The sequence below is a fragment of the Xenopus tropicalis genome, chromosome 2 (genome assembly GCF_000004195.4).
Source record: "Xenopus tropicalis strain Nigerian chromosome 2, UCB_Xtro_10.0, whole genome shotgun sequence".
Lineage (NCBI taxonomy): Eukaryota > Metazoa > Chordata > Amphibia > Anura > Pipidae > Xenopus > Xenopus tropicalis.
Window position 1 is genome coordinate 27354097 of NC_030678.2, and position 19711 is coordinate 27373807.

The window sequence follows — 19711 nt, forward strand, 5'->3', positions numbered from 1 at the left end:
GGTAGTTTTGCCCATATCAGCCTTACTACTCAATCATTATTGTATCTATGTCCACCTATGGATGCAGTTCAGAAAGAAAGTTCCAAAATGCCATATGATAGCTGATGGCCTGTTTAGGCATACAGTAAGCTGATTTGTGGTCTTTGTCATGAAGGCCTCATACACTCATTGCTACAAACTCATCATCATATACTCACACCAGTCATCATCTCTGGAACAGCATCTAGGCCACAAGTATCTTGAGACACTATTGTTGCACAAGGTTTTACATTGCATTCATGTGTAACCAGAACAACTGTAACACATGTCTTAGAAGTATAAAACAAAATTGTTTACATATATTTTACTACAGAAGGAGAAGAGATGATTGACATTATAAATAGGCGTCATGAACTAGTAGCTGTCACTGTCACTCAAGGGAGCAAGGAGTCCAAAAGGGTTATCATAAGAGACCAAAACATGTTGATATATGACAAGCTAATGTATTTTTAGGAAAATAAATGCTTTGTTTTTGTTATTACTATAACCTTGAATCCGGGCAGATTATGGTGCACGTAAAAGGTTTCAGTGTATCCTAACCGGACAACAGAATATTTAAAATAATTAATAAAAACAAAGCCTTGTTCTGATCTGAATTGAGTTGTCCGTCAAAACCCCAGCTGACTGACCAATCTCTGACCAATGGGGAAATCGATGCACAGTATTTTTTTTTCGGGTGGGGGAGTAATCACCAGGCAAAGAGAATACAAGAAAAAACATTATTATTGTTCTCAGAAACAGTAAAATATTTTATTGCCTTTTACGTAAAGTTATTCACAAAATATGATACCAATTCAAAGCAGGTGAAGGTTTTGCAGCCAGGAAAACTGCCCAAACGAAGCAAGTGACTGGTATCTTATGTTATGTTTTTGCTTCTTTGATACAGTGTACTGTATCCAGGAGCAGTTACACTTATTGGCCCTGACTTTACATCAATTTTTTGTTTTATTTTTGTATACTCTTCAAAATAAATTTCAACTTTGAACCACTTTTTTTTTACAGGTTTTCTCAGTGCAACCTTAATACTTTGCATGGGGAGTCCGATTTATCAGTGACCATAATGGAATGAATAGTTATGATCTATAACAACTTTGTAATTTATTATGCCAAATACCTAATCCAATCTGACTAGATCTCATCAGGGACCTGCGCCAGAGGAGCTTTATTGTAAAGAGTTACATAAATGTACTGGTGCTATATAAATAACAGAAAATAATATATAAGGCCAGACAGATACTGGAGATACTACAGAGGTTGTAAGCACCAAGCAGATGAAAGTATTTTTAAAGGATAAGGAAAGTTACAATCACTGGGGGGTATCAAAATTTTAGGCACCTGTTCGGAGGAAATGTCAAAAGCCAGGGTGTATGCGAGCGAGCGTTCTTCATGCATGGGCAGTAGAGTGAAAAGCATGCGTGGGCCCCGGGGTGGGGAATTCACTTTTGCAATGTTATCACTATCTAATGAAAGTTACACCATGAATAAAAAATTTCATTCTTGATGTATGTTTTTTACTCTATGACTTATTTCATTCCCTCATTTGTGACTTATATAACATTATGCCTAAAGCCTGTGTCTCCTGGTGTTTAGTTGCAGTAGGACAAGTCCTTATTGATTCTGAGCACATTATTAAACTTGATGATCAAATGCAATTTCATTCATCAATATTAAATCTGCTCGTAAATGATATTACAACTAAAGAACTAGAAACATGAATTGTTTTGCAGGCGATATCATAGGATAGTTCCTTTTTCATGACAAATTTTTGATCTGTGTGTCTTTTTGCATTTGTAGCAAAGCCTCATTTCTGCATTACTATAAAGGACCAGAGGCTGGAGAGAACCTGCTGGAGAATTAATTGAGGTCAGTGCAAGTCATTGATGACATTTGGTGTGCACAAAATTCACAATTAATTCATATTGTATATTCATTTACACAATTCCTTTGTAGATAAGTGGGGGCAAATGCAGTGAAGCTGAAAGGGTTTAAATATTCATTATAAGGTAGTTTAATGTGGCAGGGGGAAGATAAGTTTATTTAACAAATGCATACATATGTCGACAGTTTGTGTGAAGTACATAAGCTTCAGTAATTTTTATGTGATAATTTGTAATTTCCACATTGCAATAGCAATTTTCACATAGCCCCTGGGAAACGGTGATCACATCCTTTATGTTTTTAAAATTCAGATTTCCTGTTTTAATGGAAACAATAATATATCATGCTAATTAAGGTTAGTGTATGGAAATAATCCTGGGTATTTTGAAAATAACTGTAATAGTAGATTTTAAAAAATATATGAAAAGTGTATAGAAGGAAACAAAATTGTATATTGCTTTGCCTGGCTGCTCTTAACCTTCCTCTCAGCTCCTATGAATACACATCTGCCCAAAAATACAAGGTTTGAGCTGAGTGACCAGCTTGGTGGGAAAAGATTTAGGCCTGGTGCAGACTGACCTGTGGATTGATCAAATAGTTGTTAATCAAGTGAGCTGCTGGGATGTAGGAGTGACTAGGGCTGGTGTGAATCAGCTGGGATGTCAGCCAAATGAGCAAGTGTGGAATGAGTTGTGTAAAGAGGTAGCATGAAAGAAGTGTAAGAGCCACGTAACCATCTGGGGTGTGAGAAAACACAAAAGTGGACAAACTGACCAACATCAGCATAAGAACAGGGCTTGTGGGGCTCATTTATAAAAACTGGGCAAATTTGCCCCTGGGCAGTAACCCATGGTAATCAATCAAATGTTTGTTTTAGTTGTTCAGCCTCCAGCTGGCTCAAAAGAAAGAATTATTAGTTGCTATGGGTTACTGTCCATGTGCAAATGTGACCAGTGTTTATAAATGAGTCCTAGTAGTGATAGCGAAACTAGGATATGTGCTGAGCAAACAGTCAAGTGCCCAGATAGGATGAGAAAAAAATGTCCAGAAGGATTGTAAGTCAAGTGATCATCTGAGATAAGAGCTAAGTGACCAGGTACAGTAGTATAAGCAGTACAAAAAAGTGTAAGTAGCTGGGGTGTGAACTAAGTCACCAAGTAAAATGAGAAGATAGTGACCAGCTGAGGAGTGGGCAAGAACCATACTTGTGTTTGCAGTATTGGAAGAGAGAGGCTACACACTGAAGTACCAATAAATTGTAAAAAAAAAAGTATGGTTTTCAGTATGTGTAAGCTGGCTGGACAACTTCAAAACATATCTATCTGCCATGGATATCAGTTAGTTTGTCGCTCAGTCAGGTTTGTAAATTTTATCTGCTAGTCCCCAAATGAATGGAACATTACAAAGGTCAATATTACACAATGTCTATCTGCCTGGATACTGATCGAACGGATACCATACAGTATGGGACTGTGTAGAGTGAAGGTGTGTAGAGTCACCAGTTGGAGTGTGAGTTAAGTGCCCTGGTCTCAAGCCATATGACCAGCTAGTATGTGAGTCAAGCTTGGGTGTCAGCAAAGTAACCAACTTATATTTAAACAATGAGACTACCTAGTGTGTGAGAAATTAGACTGAAGTGTGAGCAGAGCAACCAGCTGGGGTGTGAGTAGAAAGATCAGCTAGTTTTGGTAGAGTTACCAGGGGGCTGAGAAGATCAAGGGTTCATAAGAGTGACCTGGCGGGTGTGAGTAGTAAGAGCAGTTGCTTCAGTAGAGTGACCTGGCGGGTGTGAGTAGTAAGAGCAGTTGCTTCAGTAGAGTGACTTGGTGGGGCATGAGTAGTAAGAGCAGTTGCTTCAGTAGAGTGACCTGGCAGGGTGTGAGTAGTAAGAGCAGTTGCTTCAGTAGAGTGACTTGGTGGGGTGTGACTAGTAAGATCAGCAGGTTTCAGTAGAATGACTTTATGGGGTGTGAGTAGTAAGAGCAGTTGCTTCAGTAGAGTGACCTGGCGGGTGTGAGTAGTAAGAGCAGTTGCTTCAGTAGAGTGACTTGGTGGGGCATGAGTAGTAAGAGCAGTTGCTTCAGTAGAGTGACCTGGCAGGGTGTGAGTAGTAAGAGCAGTTGCTTCAGTAGAGTGACTTGGTGGGGTGTGACTAGTAAGATCAGCAGGTTTCAGTAGAATGACTTTATGGGGTGTGAGTAGTAAGAGCAGTTGCTTCAGCAGAGTGACCTGATGGGGTGTGAGTAGTCAGATCAGCAGGTTGCAGGAGAGTGACCAGTAGGGATGCTAGCCACGTCTCCAGTTTGGCTAAACAAGAAAATTAGCGTATTATAATGCAAATGAAGCACAGACTTACTATTAGAATTTCTAGTCTAGTCACCAAAAAAAAATTCCAAATTATTATCGATATGTGTGTATATTTCTATTCATATTGAAGTTAACTGAAATATATATAGGTTAGGTCAGTCATCCCCAACCAGTGAGGGCAACATGTTGCTCCCCAACCCCTTGGATGTTGCTCTCAGTGCCCCCAAACCAGGGAGTTATTTTTGAATTCCTGACTTGGGGGCAAGTTTTGAATAAAAACAAGATTTCCTACCAAATAAAGCCCCCTGTAAGCTGATAGTGTGCATAGAGGCTCCTAATAGCCAATCACAGCCCTTATTTGGCTCCTCCATGAACTTTTATGTTTGTGTTGCTCTCCAAGTCTTTTTACATTTGACTGTTGCTCATGAGTAAGAAAGGTTGGGGACCCCTGGGTTAGGTTATTATAGGTTATATAAACTAAATTAGTACAAATACCTTTACCAGACTGGCGCTACAGGTCTTGCAATAAAATCAGAACTGAGCTCCAAAGCCCTTTCTCCCTGCTAGTGACCCACCCAGCGCTGGCTTGTGCCTCTGTAAACATGTCTGCGGCACGTACATTGGAACACAATGAATCCAATATGTCATTTGTCAGTCATTTAAAGAATCTAAAAAATGTCATAGGCAAGCAAATTTCCACATATAATGATCCTTTTCTTTCATGATGGATTTTCTTTGTGAAAAGACATCACTTGACAGAAAACTTTTAATTTTGTTTTGTTAATAAAAGTTTAGGAGTTTTTATATTGTATCTTTATAAAATACTCTAGGTGCCCCCAAGTGATCCATTCCTTTGTACTCCATAATTGCTTTACATCTATGGCAATCAGTCAAATGAAATACCTTTCCCTGCCCCACAAGCCTTGATTAGTGTATTGAAAATGTATAATTCTAGAAGTAATAATTACTTCTTTATTAGATCTTGAAGACACACAGGGCTACTAGTAGCAGCTACTGGTCGTAGCTACTAAAATAGACAATGCTGATCTTTTGTTGATAATTGTCGCTACATGTGTTTTAGCAGAGGCAATTCTCAGTATTGTCTATGCAGGGTATTTTTTGGAGCTTAGTAGCTCTGTGTGTCTTTACCCTTAAGAGGCATTTCACATAGACACAGAGGGTGTTTGCCTGGTTTTACTTTGTCTCCCCATTCACCGTTTACTTTAATCCTTCATTATTTTACTGTTCACCATATTTATTTTTCTCTCTCCATGTATATACACAGAATGAACTGTAGCGATAAGATTTATATATACTTCATGCTTGTTGCACATATCAAAACAATATAACTGGACCAGCACTCCCTTTGTGAAAAATGTTAAAATGACATTTTTTGCATGTGTCCAAAATGTAGGTTCTCTTTAGGAACTTTCTCAATCTGATGATCAATTAAACACATGCTAGAGTATGTTTCACATGTGTATATGTATGTTTCACACGTGTGTGTGTGTGTGTCTGTGTGCCTACATATAGAACATACTATAACATGCATTCAATTATTAATTTGAGTGGTATAGCAGATAGTAAAAATTTTAGATTTACTATAACTTTATCTTTGGCAGATTTTTAAAAAAAAAAAAAAAAAAGAAATTTGACTTGTCTGCATTGTAAAATATTCCATTAGATATATCCCTTTTGAGCTATAGTCATCAAATCAGTCCCTAAACAATTAGAAATGTGAGTCAGTTCTATGGATAATGGGCCAAATTGCACATATCCAGTTATTCAGCCATTTGGAGAAACAAGTGTATTACTGGGGTCTCTGTCCACGGCGGTTGATGGATGAGCCCATACTCACTGACTGACCGGATGTTTCTGCCAAACTGAGTATAAGATTTTAATTATGTACAATTATTATTTTAGGCCGACTTACATACCAAGGCCAAGCAAGTTTTTGCCAAGGCAAGTTGCTGGCCATTAATTTGTGGACTTTAAAGAGACCCTTGTATACGCAACTAGTTGTTGTGCAACAAATCCTGTTGATGCATGTGGTCGGTCATTAATAGTAATGAGCAAAACTGCTGAAAAATGTACAAAACGGCAAAGAATGTTGGTGCACACAACTTTTTTATGGGACCAGTACTTTTTTTTGACGGGACCGCACCTTTTTTTTTCGGCACCTCCCAACCACTTCCTATAAGATTTATTACTCTACCCACAGACTGAACAACCGAACCAGTGCAGTTTGGTTATTTGCATGTGTGGCCAAATCATACTCAACTGGATGTGCAACCTGTATATGAACAGGGCCATGTGTGGTCATTATACTGAGTTGTGACTACAGTATAAACAACTCAATTTGCTCTATAAAACTTCTAAAATAATAACTAACCAATATTTATAGAGAATGCTGAGTTCCCTTAGACAAGTGTAGACTTGTTTTCCTAGCTATCAGCTTCACTTTAATCAGTTCTGAGACAGACGTCTGCTGTGCTAAGCCCATATGTTTTCTTTTGAGTTCTTCCCACCATATGTAATAAAAGGCACAACGTTTGCCTAGGTGCATTAACTCATAGCAACCAATAAGGCGTTTGCTTTTTAACAGGTGACCAGTGAATGCTACATACTGATTTGTTGCTATACGTGAACAGACTAGTGGCACACTTTGCATTTTTTATTACATTACCCATTATCATTAAGTTCTGCTATAAAACCGGTCAGAACCCAAATTAACCTTTGACATCTGCCTTTATTACATTCCTTCTATTACAGGTATGGGATTCCTTATCCGGAAACCCGGTATACAAAAAGCTCAGAATTACGGAAAGCCTGTCTCCCTTTGTCTCTATTTTAATCAAATAATTCAGAATTTTAAAACTGCTTTCCTTTTTCTCTGTAGCAATAAAACAGTAACTTGTAACTGATCCCAATTAAGATATAAATAATCCTTATTGGATGCAAAACAACCCTATTGGGTTTAATTAATGTTTTATTGATTTTTTAGTAGACTTAAGGTATGGAGATCCAAACTACGGAAAGACTACGCTATTATCCAGAATACCCTTGGACCCAAGCATTCTGGATAATGGGTCCTATACCTGTACTAGTGAATTAATTGGCTGTGTTTTTGGGGGGTGGGGGGCTGGGTTAAACTAATCATTCATGGGGGGGCAATTCCCCAATCAGGATTAACCCTACTATTAAGAGTGTATCACTAAACATGGCGCCTAAGGTGGGGGTCAATTAATATTTAATTAAGAAACGGTGTCCTGCCACATCCCATGCCCAATAGGTGTCAATTTGCCCCCCACTGGGTCATATCTTCTCAAAAAAATTCCTACATAAAAGCAAATTTATGTTCAGAAAAACATCCGTTTGTTCTTTAAAGGAACTGGCGAGATTTTCGACTGCCGGACACTTTGGTAGACAATGTATTTTGATGCAGGTCTTGGGAATATGTTTAATCTGCTCCATTGCCAGAAGCAGCCATACAGTTAAGACACTTAATATGGCATTTGTTTTCTTAAATTCCGTTTGACCTTGGATAAATAATTTTATCTTCCCATGAATCAGTCTACGCGATTGCAGCTGATTAATAATAAAGACAACATTGTTCTCGCCGGCCCTTGTAAGCTCTTCTTGCAGGCGCACATCAGAAACGTATTAATAAAACGTACCCCACAGATGGATGTGTGAGGACTTCTAAATTACAATGTGAATGTGTTTTTCGCCTATTTTCATAACCCTTACAAGCCCCCGTATTGTTCTGGAGTTCTTGGGCTTGCCAACTTTCGCATTGAAGGCAGTCTCAGAAATTGCCAATTCCGCGAACAATGAAGACTCTTGTAATTCTTCTTCCAGTTCTAGCAGAGGCCACGAGCAAATGACTATGGGAAGGCTTGCAGGCAGAAAAGGGGTTAAGCGAGCGGGGAATAATAATATCTTCATTCCTCTCTCAGGTCTGAAGTGAAGTAACTGTAAAGTTTTGCCCATTGTTCTTATTAAGCTCCTCACTGCTGGAAGGGCTGGTAACGCGCTTTTCATGCAGCTTGTTTAAAGTCTGCACACGTCGGCTGCTCGTTCCATCGGAGACTTTAGATGAGCAAGAGGCCTACTGAGTTCTGCTTTTAACCGATTCTTTATTTTCACACTGCGAAATATATTGTCATTTGTAAATTTTCGGCATGCCCGCAGAGCCGCGGTGATTTACAGAGCCGAGAGTTTCAAACTAAATTTTGACGTTAGAAATGCTAATTCAATATCTTGTTGAGCTGGCAAAATAAAGGTTCTTTATCTAAGACATATAGATTTAAGATTATAGCTGTCAAACCCTCCATAATAAAAGACTCCCCTTTGGAATATTTTCCTATAAGATATTCATGCTGCATGTTCAACCCCTCACATTTTTGGCTCCCTGTCCCCTGTTTAATATTTCAGTCTCTGTTTTACCGCTGTCTTCCACTTTTTGTTTTTCAAACTTTCTACACAAACTTCCCAGTATTGTTTGACCCCTCTGCTAAAGACATACCAGTCTTTAGTAATGGAGGAGTTTGGACGTCGACTTTGATTGCAGTTATGCATAAACGTAGCAGTTGTCCTTCTGGATCTTAAAGAGGTAGTTCACCTTCAAATGAATGTTTAATATGATGTAGAAGGGGATATTCTGAAGCAATTTGCAATTGGTCTTCATTTTTTTATTATTTGTGGTTTTTGAATTATTTAGCATTTTGTTAAGCAGTGTCCCAGTTTGGAATTTCGGCAGCTATCTGGTTGATAGGCTTCAAATTACCCTAGCAACCGGGCAGTGGTTAGAATTAGTAACTGCTATATAGATAGGAGGGGGCTGGAATAGAAAGAAAAGTAATAAAAATACCAATAACAGTAAAATTGTAGTCTCACAGAGCTATAGTTTATGGGCTACTATGGTCAGTGCCCCCCCCCCCAGAAGAAGAAGACAAATAATTCAAAAACTATAAATAAATAATGCAGACCAATTAAAAAGTTGCTAGGAATCATACATTCTATAACATATGAAAAGTTTACTTGAAGTTTAATTCTATTTTTTCTAAGTTTATAGGGTTTTTTTTTCTTTTCTTGGCATATTGTACAGTAGAACAGTTTAGTTATATAGAATATGCTACTGCCAAGTGCTGTATAAGCGCCCTCTTTAGCTGCACAGGGTGTAGGAATCTATTTCCCAGCCATTTACCCAAAGGACTAAATATAAGGCTTGGGTATTATCCCTTCTTGTTCAACCAATACCCTAATATAGAAAGTCCACCACAGTGGGCTAATGTGATTTTCCTTAAGTTAGTGGCATTTATTAACAAGTTTGTTTAAAAAACATTGTCAAATACCATAATAACAGCACTGCATCTTGGTTAGAAACTTCCACAGGAGTCCAGCATAAGTCCAGTTGGGTAGACCCATGCCCAATCTGAACCCACTAACTCACAACCTAATTTAGACCCAATGACCTGCTGTCAAGCACCCTGTCCCCTCCACCCAACCCTACCTGCACTACCTGAACCTTTAACCTGACCTGGGACCAGCGCAAACTGGAAGTGACATCACTTCAGAGGCAGATCAACCAGATCAGGTGGAAGAAATAACTTAGGTAGGGTACCTGTGGATCACCTACATGTTCATGGAATCAGGGTCTTTCTGCCTGAAACCTGCCCCTTTGTAGGTATCCCGCAGCTACCCATAGGTACCCAACTCAATGCAGGATTCTAACTGGGTGCATTATTAGACTCTAAGCCAGAGCTGAAAAGAACACGGCATGATGCTTGCTTAAATATATCCAATCAGTACCTAAAATCATAACCATGTTTAGCCATGAATAGACGTAGCGCTTGCAATGCAATAGAGTGAAATAAAAGGATAAGTGGAATGATAACATACATCCAATAAAAGATTAAATATGTGAAATTATTCAAAAAGTCTGAAAATGTAAGTTGCCACCAAACTAAACAGGTATGGGATCTAAATTACAGGCAGGCCATCTCCCATAAACTCCATTTTGATTAAATAATTCAATTTTTTAAAAATGATTTCCTTTTCTCTGTAATAATAATAAAGCAGTGCCTTGATCCCAACTAAGATATAATTACTCTGTATGGAGGCAATACCATCCTATTGGTTTTAATGAATGTTTATATGTTTTTTTTTAGTAGACAAAGTATAGAGGCCCAAATTACAGAAAGACTCCTTATCCAGAAAACCCCACGTTCTGGATTACGGGTCCCATATCTGTATATGAATATATGAAAGAAGTTGTGAAAAGTTTTGTGAAACCTTCTGTGTCCTCTTCAGCTTCATCTCACAGTCCCATATCCCAATAAATATGCCATCCCTTACTCACCATTTGCCTTTAGAAACCAGCTATTCACGGATCAGCCTTTGTAAATAAGATTATATAAGGTTAGGGTAAAACGCAAGTTAAAATGACAGATAATAGCAATATCTAGAGGAGGAAGAAAGAATATCTTGCTGAGAAAGTGTTGGAAAACTTGTAATGTAATGCTTGTTCTGCATTCATTTTCTTTACAGATATTAGGAATGGTTGCAATAGTCAGGTGGATAATAAATACTCCCAGTATACATTACCTATTTCACATTGCTGAGTGTTATTATATTTAAATAGTGTATGAGATGCCTATTTGCAGGTGTTGACTTGAAATTGCGTTCTTGTTTTCTGTTGAGTGTGTGAGAACTTGAAGGGCTCATGAAATAGCCATTTTGATGGCTTCCCTGCTAAATGACAGCAAACTGTTCTAAACGTTTCAGATAACTGTCTGAATAAGCCAGTGAAACAAAGAGCAAACACTTGTGCCAGACTGTAGCACCCCATCTCCTGTACTCATATAACTATATATATATAATTGTGTCTGAATTATAATGCAAGATGCATAATAAAATATAAAGCTTATGACCGAGGGGGAGATTAGTCACCCACAATAGATCTCTGCTACCGCGGCCGACTAATATCTCTGAAATACCTTCCCACTAGCACAAATGTGGATCACTGGTGGAAAGGTATACGCATCGCTAAAGGTGGCCACACATGTGGGGATCTGCGATCTTTTTTTTTGGTCGCCCGAAAAATCATCAGATCTGCCACTAACCTTCAGGGCTGAAACAGGCAGTTAAGGAGGTAGAAACAATAGGATTTCTACCTCCTTCTGCCGATACAGCGCTGAAGGCAGATTTTGGTCAGGCGCCTTCTATGGCGCCCGATCAAAATCTTTTAACTGGCCCGATCGGCGAGTCGACCGATATCAGCAGCTTCCTGCGATATCGGTCGACTCGCCGACATGCCATACACGCACCGAATATCGTACGAAACGAGGTTTCCTACGATATTATCGGTGCGTGGATGGCCAGCTTAAGTTGTGCAGCAGAGATTTATCCTCCATTGGACATAAGCTTAAAGCCGAAGACACACCGAGCACTTAGTAGCTGCTACTTTTTAAAAAGTCACAGCAACAGCGCAAACCATGCACGTTTAGTTGCAGAGACTTGCATAGTAGCCTATGGCAACTAATTGCCCCATGTGTCTTCACCCTTAAGGTCCCAGATGCGGTCAGGTACATAAGCACAACATACAAAGGCTCATTTACTACTTCCCTTGACAGTGCAAAACACAAATAAAGGGCAAAACAGAATTTGATTGGGTGTGGTTGATTGAATTTCTAAAATGAGAGATGTAGCATTTCCTCTATAATATTTATGGCTTTACATAATGATCGTTGTAGTCTTTTCTGTAGGTCTGAATATCAATAGGCTCATTAAAGAAAGGTCCATTAGGTGGGCATGATGCCAATGCAAAGCCGGGGACTTTGTGGGACAGGCGAACGGATGTGCCTCTGTTATCGGTTACAGTTCATTCCCTGAATATCAACTGTGAAATAACATTAAGGGATTGTAAAATCTGTGAAAATCTGTGCAAATGCTGTGCATGCCATTTGAGTGGAAATAGGGTGTGTAAAAGATGAGCAGTTTACTTATTTGTAACTGAAATATTTTTCTGCAATGGGAATTTCTGTACAAAGATATATTTATTCAATTTGTAATATAAGCATTGTCTAACCAACTGGAATTCTATTGCTAATGTATTTACTTTAAGGTAAATATGAATGAATGAATAGATGGAGGTTAGAAAAGAAAAGGTGACATCTAAAAGGGCTTATACCTTAAACCAGGGGTCCCCAACCTTTCTTACTCGTGAGCCGCAGTCCAATGGAAAAGGACTTGGAGAGCAACACAAGCACCATAAAAGTTCATGGAGGAGCCAAATAAGGGCTGTGATTGGCTATTAGGGGCCTCTATGCACACTATGGGGCTGATTTACTTACCCACGAACGGGTCGAATGGAGTCCGATTGCGTTTTTTTCGTAATGATCGGTACTTTGCGATTTTTTCGTATGTTTTGCGATTTTTTCGGATTCTTTACGAATTTTTCGGATCCAATACGATTTTTGCGTAAAAACGCGAGTTTTCCTATCCATTACGAAAGTTGCGTAAAAAGTTGCGCATTTTGCGTAGCGTTAAAACTTACGCGAAAAGTTGCGCATTTTTCGTAGCGTTAAGTTTTAACGCTACGAAAAATGCGCAACTTTTCGCGTAAGTTTTAACGCTACGCAAAATGCGCAACTTTTTACGCAACTTTCGTATTGGATCCGAAAAATTCGTACAGAATCCGAAAAAATCGCAAAACATACGAAAAAGTCGCAAAATATTCGTTTTCAAGTCGGAACTTTTCCAATTCGGGTCGGATTCGTGGGTTAGTAAATCAGCCCCTATCAGCTTACAGGGGGCTTTATTTGGTAGGAAAAATAACTACCTGGTTTGGGGGCACAGAGAGCAACATCCAAGGGTTGGGGATCACTGCCTTAAACCTTTTATTTCTTTATCTCCTAAAATTACTCCAAACAGCCCCCAGAATAACATACCTTTCTCCCAGCATGCAGATTTATTTTGTTTCTCTATAACAAACAACTAAACTCTATGTTTTTTTTTTACTTCCTTTTCAGTGTGAAGCTCCGCCCCCTTTTGCTTTCTGAGCCTTTCCCTCTCTGACTAGAAACACCTAAAGGGATGCCTACTGGGCATGCACACTGCTTCTACTCCAATTACAATTAATCAGGCGTGCCAAGTAGGCACCTCTTTGAGGTCATCATAGTCATAGAGAAAAGGAGGGCTCAGAAAGCAAAAGGGGTGGAGCTTTATTCTAGACAAAGAAGTCAATAAAATATCTGCAGTTCAGTTGCTTGTAATAGAGAAAGGAAATGGATCTGCATGCAGGGAGAAAGGCATATTATTCTGGGTTTAGAGATTCCTGGTGGTGCCAAATAAGGGTTGCTATTGACTATTTGGTAGACTCTATGTGGACTGGCAGCCTACAGGAGGTTCTGTTTGCAGTACACCTGGTTTATATGCAACTAAAACTTGCCTCCAAGTCAGGAATTAAAAAATAATCACCTGCTTTGAGGCCACTGGGAGAAAAATCCAAGGGATTGGGGAGCAACATGTTGCCCCTGAGCCACTGGTTGGGGATCACTGGTGTGAGACAACTCGGTACTTATTGCCTGCAGCGGGGCATGACTGGTGCCCACTGACTCTCCCTATAATGCTTATCTGTTTGGCTTGCTATATATGGGGCAGGTAGCCTTGCTCTGCTTACCCTAATGAATACAGTGATGTAGAATGCAGGAGAATACAGTTCCTTGTGCGCTATTCTGGAGCTGGTGGAGGGGCAGGCAGAGTGCAAATAAGGTTGCAGCTTGCCCTGTTTTTCTGTCCCACCATCTGTAAATGAACTCTTATGTGTATATGTATATTTATGCCTCTCTTAAGGCACATTAAATTGCTCATATGTTCAATAAATTCTGCTGCATTTAAAAAAAACAAAAACTACAATCGATTTGTACAAATGCTTAGGCTCAATTACCAACGGAAGCTCAAGTGCAAAGTCATATGCAATATAATGTGCACTTAAATACTAATTTCCCCTATGACAAAGGCTGTTTACCAAGACATCGGGGTGATTATCACTGCTTTCCACCAAAAGTATTCTTTTTATACATGGTGGTATGTATGGTATTTATATTTCTATATATATTGGCATGCCATTGGTGGGTATTACAGGTATGGGATCCGTTATCTGGAAACCTGTTATCCACACTGCTCTGAATTACGGGAAGGCCATTTCCAATAGACTAATTTTTAAAAAAAATTAATTTACTTTTTTTGTGTAATAATAAAACAGTATCTTGTAACTAATCCCAACTAAGATATAATGAATCCTTATTGGAGGCAAAACAATCCTATTGGGTTTATTTAATGTTTACATTTTTTTAGTAGACTTACAACAGGTTCCATACCTGTACTGCATTATATGAAAAATATTTTTTTTCTTCCACCTTTTTGCTTTCCATAGAGCGTAACTATTTTACACCAGTTTTCTGAGCAAGCCTGCCCAGTCTCTAGACAGAAACCTGTGTTTTTGAAGTGCTGTTATTGTCTACTAGTTATATAGATAGGTCTAACTAGTAAGAGCAGTCTGTGCTCCAACCAGGATTAATAGCAGGGAGTAGCTTGCCGAAGTGAAGGGGCACAGTACTGATGGGGGAATCAGACATAATAGTCTTCTCCCTGATCCATGTCTGCTATATGCGATCTGGACCACATGAGTCACTGAAACCCTAGGGATGGACCTTAAACTTCTCTAAGCCATCTCCACATAGCGTCACATCATTCTGTCCCTATTCTGCCTTAACTGCACAGACTTTTGTCATCTATTTGCGATATAAGTATGTCTACCCTGCTGCACTTGTCTCAGACAATAAATTCAGTTCTGTTTGTTTGCTACATGAACCTTATGACGTCCCTTTATTTATTATTTAAGCACAATGCACAAGTGAGTTTTAGTTGCACTGCATCTCCCCTTCAATCCTTCCACATAATTACGGCCCATGCTGGTGTGTTAGAGTCCAATGTAATCAATGCTCTATCTCAAACCTACCTGGACAGGCCTTTTCTAGCCAAGATAGGGTTACACTTGAAAAGAACAGTAATTCTACTGTAAATATAAAAAAAGAATAAAATGTATTATTTAGTTCTCTTTTATTGTGTGGCATTGGCAAGGTTTAATATTGCTAAATTGCAGCAGTGGACAGCAGACAGCAAGGCATTACTGGGATAGAACATAACCGTTTTTGAACAAATACCTATCTCAGGTGGGGTTTCGGCTCCCCAGCTTCTAATTAGTGGTGAAAAACAAGGTTTTGGGATTTGCCATCACTGAGAATGCTTGAGGCAATCAAAGGGGTTAAGATAGTATTGGTTGCTAAAGGATATAAAGCAAAAATTCAAACTAGAAAGAGATCATCAATATGGCAGGCACAAACCATCAACAGGAAGGCATTGTGTCAGAAGAAATAAGCCATTAATCAATGTCAGAGAAGAGAGACACACAGTCAACACAAACTTTATAGTCTGTATGAGACAGGAATACCGCAGAATATCCATCAGCTGATGGACGAATAAAGAGCATGTCTTTATCTAACAAAATGACAGATGCCTTATGTTTTTTCATACATAAAAATGCTTACTCAACATAATTTCACTGCACAGTTGTGAAAGTAATGGTTAAAATAAGCAGTAGTTACACAACAGGGATGACTCAAGCCGTAGGCTAATAGTGTTCGTTGTGTGGGACACCCCCCATAGTTGTTTGGAGGGGAGTTTGGTAGGTGACTCCTACACTCCAATGCAGGGCTTCTAGCTAAGACAATCCAGGGTTACACCAGTTGTTGGTCCTGTTAGAAATATCTACAAAGTGCAGCTTTAAGAAGAGGCTTTAGCTTATATGGGTGCAAAGTTGGGGTCTGAGGGGAACATGGGAAGGAAGGGTTTGCCTAATGTTTCAATTTAAACATGGGGTATTACTGCTAAAAATGTCATTTCTGGCCCAAGAGACAAGTATGGATCTGTTGGTATATGGTACAGCCCAGGTTAAACAAATGAAGTGTGATTTGCTTTAGAGGTTTCTAAAAGTGGAGCACAATGTTACGTATATGATAGCGGTTCAAGAAAAGCAATAGTTTCTACTTTAGAATCTACAATTTGATAGACAGAATCACAGGAATCAATTCAAAATGTAAAGACTGCTTGGGATAAATCTGTAGGCACAAACTGTCAATTTTGTGAAGAAAAGAAACATTTTTTTCTGCTAAAAGTGAATTACTGGTATAATGTAAAACTGCGAAATCTTCAATAAGTGTTTTCAAAAAATGGTTTTCAGCACAGGGTGTAGGATACGCACTATTAACTGATAGATTTAGAAAATGGCAAGTGTATCTATAACAGCATCATTTAAGTAACAAAAGGTATCTGGATAGAGCTCACAGTTATAAATCAGCCTTGTCCTTAAAGGGGAACTCTGGCTTCTAAACCAAAACTAATATACCAATCACTGTGTTATATATATATATTATCTGTTCCTTCAAAAAGCATGAATACATACCATTCTATATGCTGAAATCCAGCTGCAAGTTCTTGACTTTCTGCATCATCTGAAATCCTGGCAGGGGAGGAGGGACTAAAACCCTGATGTCACAAACTTCTTTACGGCTTACAGAGAGCAAGCAGGAACTATATAACCCACAATGCATTGTACTGTGATGTTACTTTCGTTATTGACATTATGTGTGCAGGGAATTGTGGGATTGGGAGGATGCAGGCTGAAGGCAGGCTGAGGAGAGCCGGGGGCCAGGCATAGATAACCATATTATTAAATTAAAAATCATAAAAAGGCTGCATCTTTTTTCACTCATGTGTATTGTAATGTTACCCAAAACTGCATACAGGGTTCCTGTTATACCTTCCACTCCCACCCTGGGCTTCTCTGTGGCGCTGCATTAAAAGACATGATGAATGTTCTATTCACCATACTTCACTCCAGACAGCTGAGGTCCTTCTTCATCTTCTGCTCTACAACAAAATGTTTCTATTTTAGCTTTGTGTTTTAGCATTGACTAATTGACCACAGTCTCAGGCTGGCCCGCCACAACCTTCCTTAGCCCTTCTAATACTCTTCTATACTTCTAATAATTACAGTGGATGGCCAAGTGCCCCCACCCAAATCATTCTGTGATTGCAGCACTGCTTCCAAGTGGATATTAAGTAGAAATACATATGGAGCATTTTCTAGTTTTTATGTTCTTTTTGTTGTTAAGTTAGGAAGTTGCTAAATATTCCAAATTCAATGGACAATAAAAAAAAAACAAAAAAAACAAAGGAAAACAATTTTACAGTCCCAAAATATTTGTGAGAAATATTTTTAAGTTCTGTCTCATTGTTTTAAAATTCCCTATTGTGTGCTGGGATGATTAACTACTGTTGGTTTGCAAAATGCATATATTTACTGTCTGGTACTGATTATTGCACGGATAGCTGTGTTCTTTGGAACTTGTCTTTCTGTGTCCAGGGTAAAATCATTAAAGACCTAGGAAAAGACTTAGGAAAAGGAGATCTACTAGAGGTGTTACTGAGCTGTGGGGATCATACTCTCAAAACATATTTATATTATACTAACTCTCAACCAAAGTAAAAGTGAGTATATTCCTACTGGGTTTTGTTCAACCCCTTGTTTATACTGTGCCAGAGGTTCTTCATTACTGAAATGTATTGTTATTACTTGAGACCATTTCATGGTTTTGCCACTTTTTGCCTCTGCCATTATTCTATCCTTAACCTCTTTCATTCTATTTACTATTACTGTCTTATTACACTTTCCTCAAACACTCACTTACACCCAGTACTTTCTAATCATACATGCAAGTTTCTTAGCATTAAAGAGCACCTGTCAACCAGACATAAAAAGCTGTATACTAAAAAGTTCTTTGCTGATATCTGCCACAGTAGGAGGCTGATGCCAGCAGAGAGAATGCCCTTCATAAAGCCTAAATACGGTACAGGCATGGGATCCCTTATCCAGAAACCTGTTATCCAGAAAGTTCCGAATTACGGAAAGGCCATCTCCCATAGACTCCATTATAACCAAATAAGGGTGCTCCGTACAATCTTACAATATACAAAATTACACACAGGGAGGACAAGTGTTTTAATAAATACAACAAAAAGTATAAATAAGAGTAAGAGGGCACTGTGTATGGGCATTTGCCCTAAAGGAGAATGCAAGTAAAAATGTAAAAAGCATACTGCCCAATAGTCCTCCTATTGTTTAGTAAAAACACCACACTTTTGGCTCACCTTATCACATATTTACTCAGTCACACTTACTTCACATTTTCTAGAACAGGCAGCCATCTCTAAATAGGTATTCTCCCTTCCTTTCCCTCCTTGCTTCATACTGCACATGTGTTTCATTCCCTCCCCCCCTCCCCTCTGCCAGATCTGCTTCTGATTGGCTGGTGGGCATGTGTAGCTCAGAACAGCAGACAGGATCAAGTTACACACATGCTCAGAGAATAGGAAGGCTGCCGCTGGCACCTACAGGAAGGGGAGAGAGATTTCAGTGATGTCACTGTAGGCTTCACACTGCTGTAGGCTGCCAGCTCCATATCTCAGAGAAGCAAGCAGGGATCTGGGAATTTAGATATGCAGTATTGTAGCACAACCCCCTAGTATAAAAGGGAGCCCCCACCATGGGTCAGTAGCTTCGCCTAGGACTCCTGAACGAGTGCCGGGACATTTGGATCATCGCTTGGTTATCGGGAACCTGCAGGTCTTGCGCCAAAGGTTGTGGGGCTCCCCGATTGTGCTGAATTGTGCAGAACTGGCTATACTTGTAACTAATCATACTAAGATAAGTAAATCTATTTAATTCTATTATTACTTGTGTGTGTGTAAGTTATTGCTCACTAACAGTCTATCAGAAGGCTTAATAATTGATCCTGCATATTTATTAATATTTGTCATTAATGTCAATTAATACAAATTATTAATATTAATAAAGGTTCACCCCCTTTATTACAAGTATGTACTTAAAAAGAATGCCTTTAGACTTACTTTTAATTTATATTAACCTTTCATTGTCCTTTAAGCGCAGAACTAGGCAAAATAATGTTTTAGTGCTCCAGAAGGTAGCATCTGAGCTTTATCTTGATCCCAACTAAGATATAATTAATCCTTATTGGGGGCAAAACAATCCGATTGGGTTTATTCAATATTTAAATGATTTTTAGCAGACTTAAGTGGAGATCCAAATTACAGAAAGATCCCTTATCTGGAAAATCCCAGGAGCATTCTGGATAACAGGTCCCATACTTGAATATGCTTTGCCCCCACCAGCCTAATAGGCCCAGGGTTGGAACTGGCCTTTAATAAATATGTGAAACATGATATTAAAAGTAATACATATATTTGAGCGCCTTTTGTTATTCCGCTAGAAAAAATATTTTGGATGAGGAGATACATTCCTCATTTGTACGCAAAGCAGAAGTAATTCTGGGAGGGAAGC

General features: G+C 38.9%; 1 long non-coding RNA gene across 3 annotated transcripts in view; it reads left to right on the forward strand.

Annotated features, from left to right (window-relative positions):
• The window catches only part of LOC116408765, a 220437-nt gene that overhangs the window by 171294 nt on the left and 29432 nt on the right, over window positions 1–19711 (forward strand). For all 3 annotated transcript variants that reach the window (XR_004221212.1, XR_004221214.1, XR_004221213.1), the window contains one exon: window positions 1834–1902. This is a non-coding gene — a long non-coding RNA (uncharacterized LOC116408765). The remainder of the gene's footprint in view (window positions 1–1833; window positions 1903–19711) is intronic.